Genomic DNA, 17,394 nt, shown 5'->3' on the forward strand with positions numbered 1-17,394 from the left:
GAAGCTGTGGCTGCAAGGGACGTCCAGCTTCTGGCTGTACCCCGCCATCCGGCCTGCGCTCTGGCGGCAACATCCCCCGGAAAGCGACCAGAAGGGTAAATGTCCACCTCCTGGTGCCATGAACCAGATGAAGAAGGCGACGACAGCTGTGGTGTGTACGGGTCAAACTCCATCGGCAGGACGAGAGGAGGCGAAGGCTCCGTCTCGATGCGGTCGACCCGCGGTGTCGTGATACATCCTCTGGCAGCTGCTGCGGCCGCGCTGTCCTCTGGATCCGTGAATCTGGGGGAAGAGAGACTGAAAGATCATCGTGTACATGACAGAGGCGAAGTTGGATTTGATGGCGGCGCTGTAAGCCATCGGGACCTGAAAGAAGATACAAGTAAGCGCCAAGTCGACGGACGATCTCGCCTCGCGCCCATCATCTGCTGCCGCTAAAAACCCCGTGAAAGACAGTATCATGCGGCGTGAAGCGATATTTGCGGCCTTCCTTCGGCGCCGGATGCTGAGGAGGGTGGACCAGGTGTGGCAGCGTCCGATGGCGGCGGCCGTGAAGCAGTTCCGCCGGCGATGGTCCATCTCGTGGATGCGAACGATAGAAGGAGAGAAACAGTTGCAATGCATGATCCCTGGTGAGTGCGGAGCGAAGTTTAACCATCAGCTGCTTGAAGCTTTCCACTTTGCCGTTTGACTGTGGATGGAACGGTGCACTAGTTAGATGCTGTATGCCATTGCGTTTCAAATTCATTTGACGTGAACTGGGGTCCGTTGCCTGACAGTATTACTTCAGGTAAACCTTCTAGGCAAAAAATCGATGACAACACCTGAATTGTGTTACGTGACGTTGTTGAGTTCACTGGCGCAAAAAAAGGAAACATCACATACGAGCCGACCACAATCAAGTAGCGACTCCAAAAAAGGTCCCACAAAGTCTATGTGCACACATTGCCATGGCGATTGCGACTGAGGCAAATCTGAGAATTTTTATGGTGGAGCGGACTGATTTTCCGCACATGCGTGACACTGTACCGTCATCTGTTCTTCTTGGGTGTCCATGCCCTGCCAAGTTAGGTGTCGACGCGCTAACTATTTCTTATGAACAATCTCCCAGTGTCTTTGGTGAAGTAATTGCAACACTCCTTTTTGAAAAACTTTAGGGATCAATATGTAAGTAGGCTGTTTAGGTTTTCTTAGTGGTAACGCCACGTAGCGCTCTATATGAAAAATCACTGGCTGTGCTGTGTGCAGTCTGTGGCTAGTTTGCATTGTTGTCTGCCATTGTAGTGTTGGGCAGATGGATGTTAACAGCGCGTAGTATTGAGCAGTTGGAGGTGAGCCGCCAGCAGTGGTGGATGTGGAGAGAGAAATGGCGGAGTTTTGAAATTTGTAAGACTGGATGTCATGAACTGCTATATATATTATGACTTTTGAACGCTAGTAAGGTAAATACATTGTTTGTTCTCTATCAAAATCTTTCATTTGCTAACTATGCCTATCAGTAGTTAGTGCCTTCAGTAGTTTGAATCTTTTATTTAGCTGGCAGTAGTGGCGCTCGCTGTATTGCAGTAGTTCGAGTAACGAAGATTTTTATGAGGTAAGTGATTTGTGAAAGGTATAGGTTAATGTTAGTCAGGGCCATTCTTCTGTAGGGATTTTTGAAAGTCAGATTGCGTTGCGCTAAAAATATTGTGTGTCAGTTTAAACACAGTCATGTATAATTTTTCTAAGGGGACGTTTCAAATATACGTGACTGTCCCCTGTCATTTTGAACCAGAATCACACCTTTCTGTACAGCGAGGCTATGCCGACGTGCAAAGTAGCGGCGCGCTACAGAGTTCTTTATACTATTCAATGTGTGAGGCCAAGATGTGCGAATGTAGTTGAGCAAAATGTTCAAACCTAGATCAGCTTCCGTGGCCTGTGCAAGTTTCTTATAGTTCAGCGTAAAAGTCTGAAGCAATTCATAATCTTGAGAATCGATGTGACAACAAGATGCACCAGAAGCGTCAAAGTCTGTGTCAGGGCCGATCGGAAGGTGTGAAAGTGCGTCCGCATTACCATGTTGGCTGTCGGACGATTCACAATCTCGTACTGGTATTGAGTCAACAACAAAGCTCGTCTTTGCAATTTTTGGGCATTTGGTACAGGAACCGATTTCGTCGGATGAAACAAGGACTGCAAAGGCTTTTGATCCGTTACTGAGTAGAATTTTCTGCCATACATATAGTGGTGAAATTTGGTGACACCATACACAATAGCCAAAGCCTCTTTCTCAATTTGGGAATAGTTACTCTGAGTTTTGGACAACACTTCTGATGCGAAAGCAATAGGTCTGTCTTTATCACCAAGTCTGTGCGAAAGCACTGCACCGATTCCGTAAGAGGAAGCGTCAACTCGCAGCACAACTAGTTTTTCAGGATCATAGTGAACTAATCATCGATCACTGAAAAGTGCATCTTTAAGTTTTTGAAAACCTACTTGTCACTCATCTGTCCAAACAAAGGGGAGATTCTTGCGACGCAATGGATGCAATGGAGCTGCGATTTGTGCAGCATTCGGTATGAACCGAATATAATAGTTCATTTTCAGCAAAACTGACTTCAATTCTGTGATATTGCGAGGAACCAGCAAGTCTCATATGGCTAACAGATGAGACCGCAGAGGATGTACACCTTGACGGTCTATGACATGTCCAAGATACTGCAACTCAGGGTTAAAAAAATCACACTTGTCCAGTCTACACTTTAGTCCTGCCTTACACAACACACGAAACAAAGTATATAAATTTGCAATATTTTCGTCAGGTGTACGACCTGCTACTACAATATCGTCCAAATAGTTTGAAGAGTTTGGCACTTGTGCAGTCATCTGTTCCAAATACCGTTGGAAAATGGTACTCTTGAATTATTCTTTAATTTTTCTGTTTTAGTAGTTGATTTAAGTTCTATTATAGTTTTATATTTTAGTGGTCTCTTCTTCATTTCTTTATTCATTTTTTCCTATTAAAATAATCAATAAATTCAAAGAGATCTTTTCTAGTTACATTTGAATAACCATTTTCTTCACAATAATGTTCTAAATCTTTGTAACTCAGTCCATTCTTTCCTTTACTACAATTTTCTAAGTATATAAATAACATTTCTTTCCTATGAAAACAATCGATAAATTCGAACTGATCTTCTCTAGATATATTCGAGTAACCATTTTCTTTACAATAAATTTCTAAATCCTTATAAATTAAGCCAAACGTTCCTTTACTATAATTTTCTAAGTTTTTAAATAGTGCAGATTTGTTTATCATTTATGTTTCCATTGTATACAGATATTGGGTAAGGTGGGGTAAATCCGACCGGGTGGGTAAACCAGACCGCCCTCTATTTGTGAGAAACAGAAAAGCGGAGCTATTTCGTATTAGTGTTACCATATAGAGCATTCGAAATAACGGAAACGTCACCTTGACAGCTTCGCCGCATTTGACATTTAGACACCCAAAAGACAAGTATGTTTTCGATTGTTTCAATTTAATTTTTGTTCAAATTGCAGGACGAGATTTACCTTATTAAATAAAACGATAGCAAAACAAATGGTAAGGGATTTTTGCAGTGCATTTAGTGACCTATTCAGTGTATGTACCGCTTTTGTTGGAAATGTCGTGTAAATTGTTTCTATGTGTGTTAAATAGAACTTGCGAATTTTTCCATAGCCTACACTGTGGTGACAGGCTTATGTTTTGGTGACCTGCGTTTTATACAGAAACTCATCGAAGTTTCGTCTATAACGCCTCTCATTCAGTTTCTTCGTTTTATCAATATCATACTGCGAGTTATCCCCTAATGTGGCGATGAACTCGTTGAATGATATGTCGGTTCCTACATGAGCTTCGTAAATATACATTAAATTCAGACTGTCCTACTTGAAAACTGTAGTAAGATTTGCACTATCTAGGATCAACTGGTTTGGTATCCTTAAGTATGTCTGGCTCAAATAAAATACACACATGAAAAAAAGTTTTACACCACCCCGGTTCCCAGAACTCCTGAAGATAGACGTTGAAACGTCCCCTTTTGAAGAACTGTATACGAGACTGTGCTTAAACTGACGCACAATATTTTTTAGCGCAACGCAATCTGACTTTCAGAAATCCCTACAAAGGAATGGCCCTGACTAACATTAACCTGTACCTTTCACAAATCACTTACCTCACCAAAAATGTTCGTTACTCGAACTACTGCAATACAGCGAGCGCCACTACTGCCAGCTAAATAAAAGATTCAAACTACGGAAGGCACTAACTACTGATAGGCATAGTTAGCAAATGAAAGATTTTAATAGAGAACAAACAATGTATTTACCTTAATAGTGTTGAAAAACCATAATATACATGTTCATGACATCCAGTCTTACAAATTTCCAAACTCCGCCATCTCTCTCCCCTCATCCACCACTGCTGGCGGCTCACCTCCAACTGCCCAACGCTATGCGCTGTTCACATCCAGCTGCCGCTGCGCAACACTACAATGGCAGACAACAATGCAAACTAGCCACAGACTGCACACAGCACAGCCAGTGATTTTCATACAGAGCGCTACGTGGCATTGTTGTTGTTGTTGTTGTGGTCTTCAGTCCTGAGACTGGTTTGATGCAGCTCTCCATGCTACTCTATCCTGTGCAAGCTTCTTCATCTCCCAGTACCTACTGCAACCTACATCCTTCTGAATCTGCTTAGTGTATTCATCTCTTGGTCTCCCCCTATGATTTTTACCCTCCACGCTGCCCTCCAATACTAAATTGGTGATCCCTTGATGCCTCTGAAAATGTCCTACCAACCGATCCCTTCTTCTGGTCAAGTTGTGCCACAAACTTCTCTTCTCCCCAATCCTATTCAATACTTCCTCATTAGTTATGTGATCTACCCATCTAATCTTCAGCATTCTTCTGTAGCACCACATTTCAAAAGCTTCTATTCTCTTCTTGTCCAAACTATTTACCGTCCATGTTTCACTTCCATACATGGCTACACTCCATACAAATACTTTCAGAAATGACTTCCTGACACTTAAATCTATACTCGATGTTAACAAATTTCTCTTCTTCGGAAACGCTTTCCTCGCCATTGCCATTCTACATTTTATATCCTCTCTACTTCGTCCATCATCAGTTATTTTGCTCCCCAAATAGCAAAACTCCTTTACTACTTTAAGTGTCTCATTTCCTAATCTAATACCCTCAGCATCACCCGACTTAATTCGACTACATTCCATTATCCTCGTTTTGCTTTTGTTGATGTTCATCTTATATCCTCCCTTCAAGACACCATCCATTCCGTTCAACTGCTCTTCCAAGTCCTTTGCTGTCTCTGACAGAATTACAATGTCATCGGCGAACCTCAAAGTTCTTATTTCTTCTCCATGGATTTTAATACCTACTCCGAATTTTTCTTTTGTTTCCTTTACTGCTTGCTCAATATAGAGATTGAATAACATCGGGGAGAGGCTACAACCCTGTCTCACTCCCTTCCCAACCACTGCTTCCCTTTCATGTCCCTCGACTCTTATAACTGCCATCTGGTTTCTGTACAAGTTGTAAATAGCCTTTCGCTCCCTGTATTTTACCCCTGCCACCTTTAGAATTTGAAAGAGAGTATTCCAGTCAACATTATCAAAAGCTTTCTCTAAGTCTACAAATGCTAGAAACGTAGGTTTGCCTTTCCTTAATCTTTCTTCTAAGATAAGTCGTAAGGTCAGTATTGCCTCACGTGTTCCAGTATTTCTACGGAATCCAAACTGATCTTCCCCGAGGTCGGCTTCTACTAGTTTTTCCATTCGTCTGTAAAGAATTCGTGTTAGTACTTTGCAGCTGTGGCTTATTAAACTGATTGTTCGGTAATTTTCACATCTGTCAACACCTGCTTTCTTTGGGATTGGAATTATTATATTCTTCTTGAAGTCCGAGGGTATTTCGCCTGTTTCATACATCTTGCTCACCAGGTGGTAGAGTTTTGTCAGGACTGGCTCTCCCAAGGCCGTCAGTAGTTCCAATGGAATGTTGTCTACTCCGGGGGCCTTGTTTCGACTCAGGTCTTTCAGTGCTCTGTCAAACTCTTCACGCAGTATCGTATCTCCCATTTCATCTTCATCTACACCCTCTTCCATTTCCATAATATTGTCCTCAAGTGCATCGCTCTTGTATAGACCCTCTATATACTCCTTCCACCTTTCTGCTTTCCCTTCTTTGCTTAGAACTGGGTTTCCATCTGAGCTCTTGATGTTCATACATGTGGTTCTCTTATCTCCAAAGGTCTCTTTAATTTTCCTGTAGGCAGTATCTATCTTACCCCTAGTGAGATAAGCCTCTACATCCTTACATTTGTCCTCTAGCCATGTCTGCTTAGCCATTTTGCACTTCCTGTCGATATTATTTTTGAGACGTTTGTATTCCTTTCTGCCTGCTTCATTTACTGCTTTTTTATATTTTCTCCTTTCATCAATTAAATTCAATATTTCTTCTGTTACCCAAGGATTTCTACTAACCCTCTTCTTTTTACCTACTTGATCCTCTGCTGCCTTTACTACTTCATCCCTCAGAGCTACCCATTCTTCTTCTACTGTATTTCTTTCCCCCATTCCTTTCAATTGTTCCCTTATGCTCTCCCTGAAACTCTGTACAACCTCTGGTTCTTTCAGTTTATCCAGGTCCCATCTCCTTAAATTCCCACCTTTTTGCAGTTTCTTCAGTTTTAATCTACAGGTCATAACCAATAGATTGTGGTCAGAGTCCACATCTGCCCCTGGAAATGTCTTACAATTTAAAACCTGGTTCCTAAATCTCTGTCTTACCATTATATAATCTATCTGATACCTTTTAGTATCTCCAGGGTTCTTCCATGTATACAACCTTCTATCATGATTCTTAAACCAAGTGTTAGCTATGATTAAGTTGTGCTCTGTGCAAAATTCTATCAGGCGGCTTCCTCTTTCATTTCTTAGCCCCAATCCATATTCACCTACTACGTTTGCTTCTCTCCCTTTTCCTACACTCGAATTCCAGTCACCCATGACTATTAAATTTTCGTCTCCCTTCACTATCTGAATAATTTCTTTTATTTCATCATACATTTCTTCAATCTCTTCGTCATCTGCAGAGCTAGTTGGCATATAAACTTGTACTACTGTAGTAGGTGTGGGCTTCGTATCTATCTTGGCCACAATAATGCGTTCACTATGCTGTTTGTAGTAGCTTACCCGCATTGCTATTTTCCTATTCATTATTAAACCTACTCCTGCATTCCCCCTATTTGACTTTGTGTTTATAACCCTGTAGTCACCTGACCAGAAGTCTTGTTCCTCCTGCCACCGAACTTCACTAATTCCCACTATATCTAACTTTAACCTATCCATTTCCCTTTTTAAATTTTCTAACCTACCTGCCCGATTAAGGGATCTGACATTCCACGCTCCGATCCGTAGAACGCCAGTTTTCTTTCTCCTGATAACGACATCCTCTTGAGTAGTCCCCGCCCGGAGATCCGAATGGGGGACTATTTTACCTCCGGAATATTTTAGCCAAGTGGACGCCATCATCATTTAATCATACAGTAAAGCTGCATGCCCTCGGGAAAAATTACGGCCGTAGTTTCCCCTTGCTTTCAGCCGTTCGCAGTACCAGCACAGCAAGGCCGTTTTGGTTATTGTTACAAGGCCAGATCAGTCAACCATCCAGACTGTTGCCCTTGCAACTACTGAAAAGGCTGCTGCCCCTCTTCAGAAACCACACGTTTGTCTGGCCTCTCAACAGATACCCCTCCGTTGTGGTTGTACCTACGGTACGGCTATCTGTATCGCTGAGGCACGCAAGCCTCCCCCCAACGGCAAGGTCCATGGTTCATGGGGGGGGGGGGGGGGGCATTACGAATATAAAAATCTAAACAGCCTACTTACAACGTTCACTGTGGATATTTTATCATAGATACAGTCCCTTTGACTGTTCAGAGGTATCACTAAACCTGCCCAAAGATGTAAACAACCATGCATGAGTAGCGCCTGTTAGACGGAGGGGGTCCGACAGCCGATCAGTTCCAGTCATTCCACCAGGAGGTACACAGCTCGTTTTGTTTGTAGTTCAACCGTCCCTAGACGGTCAATACCGCGGTTCGATCGCGTCCCCATTGTTACTATGTGCCAGGAATGTCTCTCAACAAGGTAAGTGTCCAGACTCAGAGTGAACCAAAGTGATGTTGTTCGGACATGGAGGAGATAGAGAGACAGGAACTGTCGATGACATGCCTCACTCAGGCCGCCCAAGGGCTACTACTGCAGTGGATGACCACTACCTACGAGTTACGGCTCGGAGGAACCTTGGCAGCAACGCCACCATGTTGAATAATGCTTTTCGTGCAACCACAGGACGTTGTATTACTACCAAAACTTGCGCAATAGTCTACATGATGCGCAACTTCACTCTCGACGTCCATGGCGAGGTCCATCTATGCAACGACGACACCATGCAGCACGGTACAGATAGGCCCAACAACATGCCGAATAGATAGCTCAGGATTGGCATCACGTTCTCTTCACCGATGAGTGTCGCATATGCCTTCAACCAGACGTGTTTCGGAGACGTGTTTGGAGGCAACACGGTCAGGCTCAACGCCTTAGACACACTGTCCATAGATTGCAGCAAAGTGGAGGTTCCCTGCTGTTTTGGGGTGGTATTATGTGGGGCCGACGTACGCCGCTGGTGTTTTTGGAAGGCGCCGTAACGGCTGTACTACACATGAATGCCATCGTCCTACCGATAGTGCAACCATATCGGCAGCATATTGTCGAGGCATTAGTTTTCGTGGATGACAATTCGTCCCCCCATCGTGCACATCTTGTGAATGACTTCCTTCAGGATAACGACATCGCTCGACTAGAGTGGCCAGTATGTTCTCCAGACATGAACCCTATCGAAGATACCTGGTATATATTGAAAAGGGCTGTTTATGGACGACGTGACCCACCAACCACTCTGAGGGATCTACGCCGAATCGCCGTTGAGGAGTGGGACAATCTGCACCAACAGTGCCTTGATGAACTTATGGATAGTATGTCACGATTAATACAGGCATGCATCAATGCAAGAGGACGTGCTACTGGGTATTAGATGTACCGATGTGTACTGTAATCTGGACCACCACTTCTGAAGGTCTCGCTGTAGGGTTGTACAACACGCAATGTGTAGTTTTCATGAGCAATAAAAAGGGCAGAAATGATGTTTAAGTTAATCTCTATTCCAATTTTCTGTACAGGTTGCGGAACTCTCGGAACCGAGGTGATGCAAATCTTTTTTTGATGTGTGTATATTGACTTGCATATGGCGTGCAAAGCAGTAATATTTTTTGATCTCTTCCTGGTCGCGACGCCGTCAAATACGAAAACAATGATTGGCTTTCCTTTTTCAGGTGATGGAATATTGCTGCTTTCGCTAAACGTCTGGTAGATTACCCCCTCAAACCGTTCAGTATCTCCTGAAATAGCTGATATTTTTCTGAAGAAGGGTTTTTGAGAAAATGTATACCTGCTCGAATCGGATCCCGTCAAGATGCGTTAGCAGTGTTCGAACTAAATTAGTTTTCCCACACCCTGAAGAACCCGCAATTAATCAGCGAATGTTATCGGTTTCCAGCATCATCACAGGACCGATCGGTTAACACAAGACACTTGCGAAGAGGATATGTCGCCCACTGCACCATGACAACGACTAGACGCTCACAATGGCATACAGGGTATTTTATAGGGAATCATGCACTTGAATATCGCAGTGTGTTGAACAGAGTTAAATACGGACGCAGTTCCATGCCTATATCTGGCACACTTGGCTCATACATTTCCACCTCCATTCTGGCGCAACATTAATCATACACCTGAACGACGGCTGCTTCCGACAGACGTAGACTTCGACGTGCAGAATCCAAAAGTTTGCTCCATAACGTCTCGTAGAATCGGTAGACGTGCGGTTGTCACCTTAGTGGACAGTCTACAGCATACTTTATACTATTACTTGTGTACATTGGATTCGAAAACGTCTGTTTCTGCAGATGTATAAACTCGCTGCTGTTAAATACACTCCTGGAAATTGAAATAAGAACACCGTGAATTCATTGTCCCAGGAAGGGGAAACTTTATTGACACATTCCTGGGGTCAGATACATCACATGATCACACTGACAGAACCACAGGCACATAGACACAGGCAACAGAGCATGCACAATGTCGGCACTAGTACAGTGTATATCCACCTTTCGCAGCAATGCAAGCTGCTATTCTCCCATGGAGACGATCGTAGAGATGCTGGATGTAGTCCTGTGGAACGGCTTGCCATGCCATTTCCACCTGGCGCCTCAGTTGGACCAGCGTTCGTGCTGGACGTGCAGACCGCGTGAGACGACGCTTCATCCAGTCCCAAACATGCTCAATGGGGGACAGATCCGGAGATCTTGCTGGCCAGGGTAGTTGACTTACACCTTCTAGAGCACGTTGGGTGGCACGGGATACATGCGGACGTGCATTGTCCTGTTGGAACAGCAAGTTCCCTTGCCGGTCTAGGAATGGTAGAACGATGGGTTCGATGACGGTTTGGATGTACCGTGCACTATTCAGTGTCCCCTCGACGATCACCAGTGGCGTACGACCAGTGTAGGAGATCGCTCCCCACACCATGATGCCGGGTGTTGGCCCTGTGTGCCTCGGTCGTATGCAGTCCTGATTGTGGCGCTCACCTGCACGGCGCCAAACACGCGTACGACCATCATTGGCACCAAGGCAGAAGCGACTCTCATCGCTGTAGACGACACGTCTCCATTCGTCCCTCCATTCACGCCTGTCGCGACACCACTGGAGGCGGGCTGCACGATGTTGGGGCGTGAGCGGAAGACGGCCTAACGGTGTGCGGGACCGTAGCCCAGCTTCATGGAGACGGTTGCGAATGGTCCTCGCCGATACCCCAGGAGCAACAGTGTCCCTAATTTGCTGGGAAGTGGCGGTGCGGTCCCCTACGGCACTGCGTAGGATCCTACGGTCTTGGCGTGCATCCGTGCGTCGCTGCGGTCCGGTCCCAGGTCGACGGGCACGTGCACCTTCCGCCGACCACTGGCGACAACATCGATGTACTGTGGAGACCTCACGCCCCACGTGTTGAGCAATTCGGCGGTACGTCCACCCGGCCTCCCGCATGCCCACTATACGACCTCGCTCAAAGTCCGTCAACTGCACATACGGTTCACGTCCACGCTGTCGCGGCATGCTACCAGTGTTAAAGACTGCGATGGAGCTCCGTATGCCACGGCAAACTGGCTGACACTGACGGCGGCGGTGCACAAATGCTGCGCAGCTAGCGCCATTCGACGGCCAACACCGCGGTTCCTGGTGTGTCCGCTGTGCCGTGCGTGTGATCAGTGCTTGTACAGCCCTCTCGCAGTGTCCGGAGCAAGTATGGTGGGTCTGACACACCGGTGTCAATGTGTTCTGTTTTCCATTTCCAGGAGTGTATTTTAATTGTTCCAGAGAAGTCTCGTACTGTGACTGTATGGTTCCCCAGCAGTACTGAAGGCGAATAAAAGTTGCCGTGGAAGAGTGCAGAAACATGCATTGACGTATCACATAGTCGATATCATTCATCGTCAGATAGTTTCACACCAACCTCACAAAATCGTGGATTTTCCAATACGACCACCGGATAGAACTCTCGGACAGAAATCATACCAGCACTGACACGTTTACAGCCTGTGTTGTTTAAGCTGTAGCTAACGTTAAACAACATAATTACCACGTCATGTGGCCTCTTCACCTGCTGCTGCTGCTGCTGCTACTGCTAAGTGCCTCGGCATCTTACTCATTTGCCGATTTTCTCACCACTGGTGACCTATTCATCGATCGCTGTTTATATACTTTTTTCAGTATATATGTGACGGACACGCTGGCCTCTAAAGTCAGTTCATCGTCAGAATTGACAAGATGATGATTATTTGTGGAACGACGGTGCTCCTCGTTAAATTAAGCGAGGACAGTGAGTGCATACTACAATTCAGGTTAGCTGATGGGCCTACCATTACATGTCTATAGTGAGTGCACAACTTTGGTATATTCAAGAAGACGACGACTTAACCTAGACATTCCCGAATTTGTAACAAAGATTCAGCTGGCTGATTACGGGTTCATAGATGATGAGCAATCTACGACCACCTGTTCCATGTTCGAGTGGGTGAAATCATAAAATACTTGTCAAGTACTTATGGACAGTTACAGGAAACTTACTGAAAGACGTACCAATTTAGGTGCATTGAACTATTACCTGTTTCCTATACAGCTTATACCTCGGCTATGTGACTTGACGGCCTAGCATTTGAATATCAGTAGGTTTATGGGATAGATCACACTGGTCAGTCCTCTTATTCTTTATATAACCCATAATATTGCTCATACACTCCTGGAAATTGAAATAAGAACAGCGTGAATTCATTGTCCCAGGAAGGGGAAACTTTATTGACACATTCCTGGGGTCAGATACATCACATGATCACACTGACAGAACCACAGGCACATAGACACAGGCAACAGAGCATGCACAATGTCGGCACTAGTACAGTGTATATCCACCTTTCGCAGCAATGCAGGCTGCTATTCTCCCATGGAGACGATCGTAGAGATGCTGGATGTAGTCCTGTGGAACGGCTTGCCATGCCATTTCCACCTGGCGCCTCAGTTGGACCAGCGTTCGTGCTGGACGTGCAGACCGCGTGAGACGACGCTTCATCCAGTCCCAAACATGCTCAATGGGGGACAGATCCGGAGATCTTGCTGGCCAGGGTAGTTGACTTACACCTTCTAGAGCACGTTGGGTGGCACGGGATACATGCGGACGTGCATTGTCCTGTTGGAACAGCAAGTTCCCTTGCCGGTCTAGGAATGGTAGAACGATGGGTTCGATGACGGTTTGGATGTACCGTGCACTATTCAGTGTCCCCTCGACGATCACCAGTGGTGTACGGCCAGTGTAGGAGATCGCTCCCCACACCATGATGCCGGGTGTTGGCCCTGTGTGCCTCGGTCGTATGCAGTCCTGATTGTGGCGCTCACCTGCACGGCGCCAAACACGCATACGACCATCATTGGCACCAAGGCAGAAGCGACTCTCATCGCTGAAGACGACACGTCTCCATTCGTCCCTCCATTCACGCCTGTCGCGACACCACTGGAGGCGGGCTGCACGATGTTGGGGCGTGAGCGGAAGACGGCCTAACGGTGTGCGGGACCGTAGCCCAGCTTCATGGAGACGGTTGCGAATGGTCCTCGCCGATACCCCAGGAGCAACAGTGTCCCTAATTTGCTGGGAAGTGGCGGTGCGGTCCCCTACGGCACTGCGTAGGATCCTACGGTCTTGGCGTGCATCCGTGCGTCGCTGCGGTCCGGTCCCAGGTCGACGGGCACGTGCACCTTCCGCCGACCTCTGGCGACAACATCGATGTACTGTGGAGACCTCACGCCCCACGTGTTGAGCAATTCGGCGGTACGTCCACCCGGCCTCCCGCATGCCCACTATACGCCCTCGCTCAAAGTCCGTCAACTGCACATACGGTTCACGTCCACGCTGTCGCGGCATGCTACCAGTGTTAAAGACTGCGATGGAGCTCCGTATGCCACGGCAAACGGGCTGACACTGACGGCGGCGGTGCACAAATGCTGCGCAGCTAGCGCCATTCGACGGCCAACACCGCGGTTCCTGGTGTGTCCGCTGTGCCGTGCGTGTGATCATTGCTTGTACAGCCCTCTCGCAGTGTCCGGAGCAAGTATGGTGGGTCTGACGCACCGGTGTCAATGTGTTCTTTCTTCCATTTCCAGGAGTGTATATTGCCACTTGTACCACAAATATTGAACTTTAGAATCAATGCATTGTACGTTTACAATTTCAATTACCCACGTCTGCTCCTTTAGATCCACCCGCAGTGATGTTATATGTGCTTGTGAACAGTAGTACAAGGACAGGGGACTTGCCTGCCGTTCTGCGAGCTGCTACGGTACAGTATAGTGGAACGAAGGCGGCTGCACGGTATAGTTCAGGCCCGATAAATCGGGAAGTCCATCTGCGGGCTGCTGCGGCAATTCTGTCAGTAGTGTAGCCTCATCCATCAGTTCCATTAAAACCTGTTCAGGGGCATGTTGCGCTGCTGGTGCAATGACAAATCATAAGTGTATATTCACATATATGTTTTTGTTAATAACAATGTTAGCGATTATAATAGGTACTTACTAGCAGTCTTATTCCTCTTCCCTCTGCAGTTTCGTTCCTTAGGAATTCACACACATTTTCTTATTCCTCTTTTGCCTGGGAACGCTGGATGATTCCTGTTGATGCAGCTGGCGCTTCACCATCCTCTCACTCTCAAGTTCACACCTCAAATGACGCTCGGCTCAGGCTGTTGGAATAATAATATCACAAAGGGGAGGGGGGCGGTGCATGATCCTCATTAGTCTAGAGAGGAAGGAAGGCGGCCTACCACCATTTTTATGTCATGTGACCTTGAATGTAGGTAACATAATTGCCTGGGTGATTCTTCAGGGTGACATTGATCAATTCCCGGTGGTTCCGGGGGGAGAGAGAGGGAGTTGAGGAAGCGCGGAGCCCAAGTGGGTAATCTGCCACAGGATGTGTAACATCACACCGTGTGGGGTGGCAGGTTAATAATAAGAAACAAGAAATATTATTCGTCTTCTACGAGTTTCTGAGAACTATTTTTGTGGTCAGCCAGAAAACGATGGAGAACATACTGACCATAGCTTCCAGTTTGCAAGTCCACATTCTTCTTTTGTTCACTGAAAGAAACGCTCCTACTCTCTGTTTATTCAGCAGGATCAGGAACTATAATTGTAAATAAAAGCTTTGAGTTCTAACTGATTCAATTATATTTAAGAAAATTTCACAGTAATATTCCTGAAAATAATAATAATTATGTCTATATCATAAACAGCACTATGAGAAGTTCAGAGGGGACCTCTATGGTATTGTATTGTATTGTATTGTATGTTAACCGGGGACCTAGAAACGACGGAGAAGCTCCGTCCCCGCCGCAGCCGCAGTGGTCCACAACCCCACGACGACTACCGCAGTCCACTTCACCCCTCCGCCGCCCCACACCGAACCCATGGTTACTGTGCGGTTCGGCCCCCGGTGGACGCCCCAGGGAACGTCTCACACCAGACGATTGTAACCCCTGTGTTTGCGTGGTAGAGTAATGGTTGTGTACGCGTACGTGGAGAACTTGTTTGCGCAGCAATCGCCGACATAGTGTAACTGAGGCGGAATAAGGGGAACCAGCCCGAATTCACCGCCGCAGATGGAAAACCGCCTAAAAACCATCCACAGACTGGCCGGTTCACCGGACCTCGACACAAAGCCGCCGGGCGGGTTCGTGCCGGGGACCAGGCGCTCCTTCCCGCCCGGAAACCTCTATGGTAAGTTCCCAATAAATGGTTTTTCGCCCTGACTTAGTAGTAATCTACGTTAATTGCTCACCACAGAAGTGGAAAATAATCTCTCCATTTGCCACGCGGTTTTGTTGATATTACGGGCGGCACACAAACAGTTACTTCGCGAATCTGCGCGAGCCAGGACGGTGTACAGTCCTCGCAAGTTCACTTCCTATTTGTGCCAAAACGTGCATTTAATTGCAGCCTGGCTGTGACCTCATCCGAGGCTGTGTGTGAGCGGGCTTTTCACTGACGCTCATCGATAGCTGGGTGCGAAGTGAAGTCTAGTCGCTGCTACGGTTGCTAACATGACGTGCCATCCTCAGGCACCCCTCAGTTCATATTTATATACGGGCGCAGCGGACGGCCGAAGGGAACACCTGCCGTCATCTGCTCTATCCCCAAGTACCAGGATCTAGAAGGCCGTTTTCTCGGGCACGTATCATTGTATAACACTATTGTGTATCAGTTTACAATCTTCATAATTTTTGTATGAATGGAGTTAAGCTGGCTTTAATCATAGAAAAAGTTTTCGCTCGCCTGCCTTTAAACTTTGCCGTCTAGAATTTTTAGAACGGGGCCGACAGTAGAAAATGACCTTTGAACTACACCTTTAAGAGACCTTGTATTGTTTGGTGTTTTCATCAAAGTCTTGAAACTTGTTATAGCTCTATTATTTAATGGGTTTCATCAGGTTTTGTAATCAAAACTTTCTGTCATTAATATAAATGGTACTTAATCTATTACAAATAAGAAAATTTTTGTTCCAAATCTAGTTTTTAGTAAATTACTTGAAAACTTTTGGAGGCAGCGTAATGGGGTCCCATAGTTAAGGTTTTCATATCAATCTGACGCTGCATACCAATTATCATCTTTCTACGTCTAATATTTTGCGCCTTCAATTTTTCTTAAAAACACGGATTCCGACCACAATTTTGTTCCGATCAAGTTAAAACTTGTAACAGTTAATTTTGACATACATTTGCACATTCAGACCTATTTTTAGCTTTATATCTTTATTATTTAATGACAATTTTTTTTCTTAAAACGATGTATTTAGGGAAAGATATTCATCCTATTACTCTGAGATTTGACAATTTAAACATTAATATACTGAAACATATGCTGACCAGTTTGGAAAAGCAACTTTAATTTTTAATTTCATCCTACGATTATGGTGGAATACTTGTATGCTGCGCACAGGAGCGTTATGATGACGTGGCGCAAGCCGCAGTGAACTGGGGTAATTCCCGCCACATTCGCTCGCCTGTGTATCTCTCAAATGATACAGTGTTTGTTTCGCCGCAACCGGATTCTATAACATCGTTATCTGGGTCCGTACTGGCAGTGGATAACTACTAAAATTATAGTCGCATCCGAAAAGTTAGACGATACTAGCTTCCAGTTAACATCTTTGTGTTTTATTTCGCTGTCTGGTATTTGGGTCCGCACCTCGTGGTCGTGCGGTAGCGTTCTCGCTTCCCGCGCCCGGGTTCCCGGGTTCGATTCCCGGGGGTCAGGGATTTTCTCTGCCTCGTGATGACTGGGTGTTGTGTGCTGTCCTTAGGTTAGTTAGGTTTAAGTAGTTCTAAGTTCTAGGGGACTGATGAGCATAGATGTTAAGTCCCATAGTGCTCAGAGCCATTTTTGTTTGGTATTTGGACTGTTTCTTTCTGTAGTTATCCCATTATCCTTTTCATAGTGAAGTTCTTTTCATTTGGGAGTTTTTCTAGAATTTACGTTGAGATTTTAAATGTGCGAGTAATATATGTCCATCGTCGAATTCCGCTTCTTGTGGCAATTCCTCATGCGGCCTTCAATAAATCCGATTGACTTGTGGGTTGTCTCAAGGATTTTATAAGACTTAACTATGAGGGCTGTGCAGTTTTTC

The sequence above is a fragment of the Schistocerca cancellata genome, chromosome 4 (genome assembly GCF_023864275.1).
Source record: "Schistocerca cancellata isolate TAMUIC-IGC-003103 chromosome 4, iqSchCanc2.1, whole genome shotgun sequence".
NCBI classification, from domain to species: domain Eukaryota; kingdom Metazoa; phylum Arthropoda; class Insecta; order Orthoptera; family Acrididae; genus Schistocerca; species Schistocerca cancellata.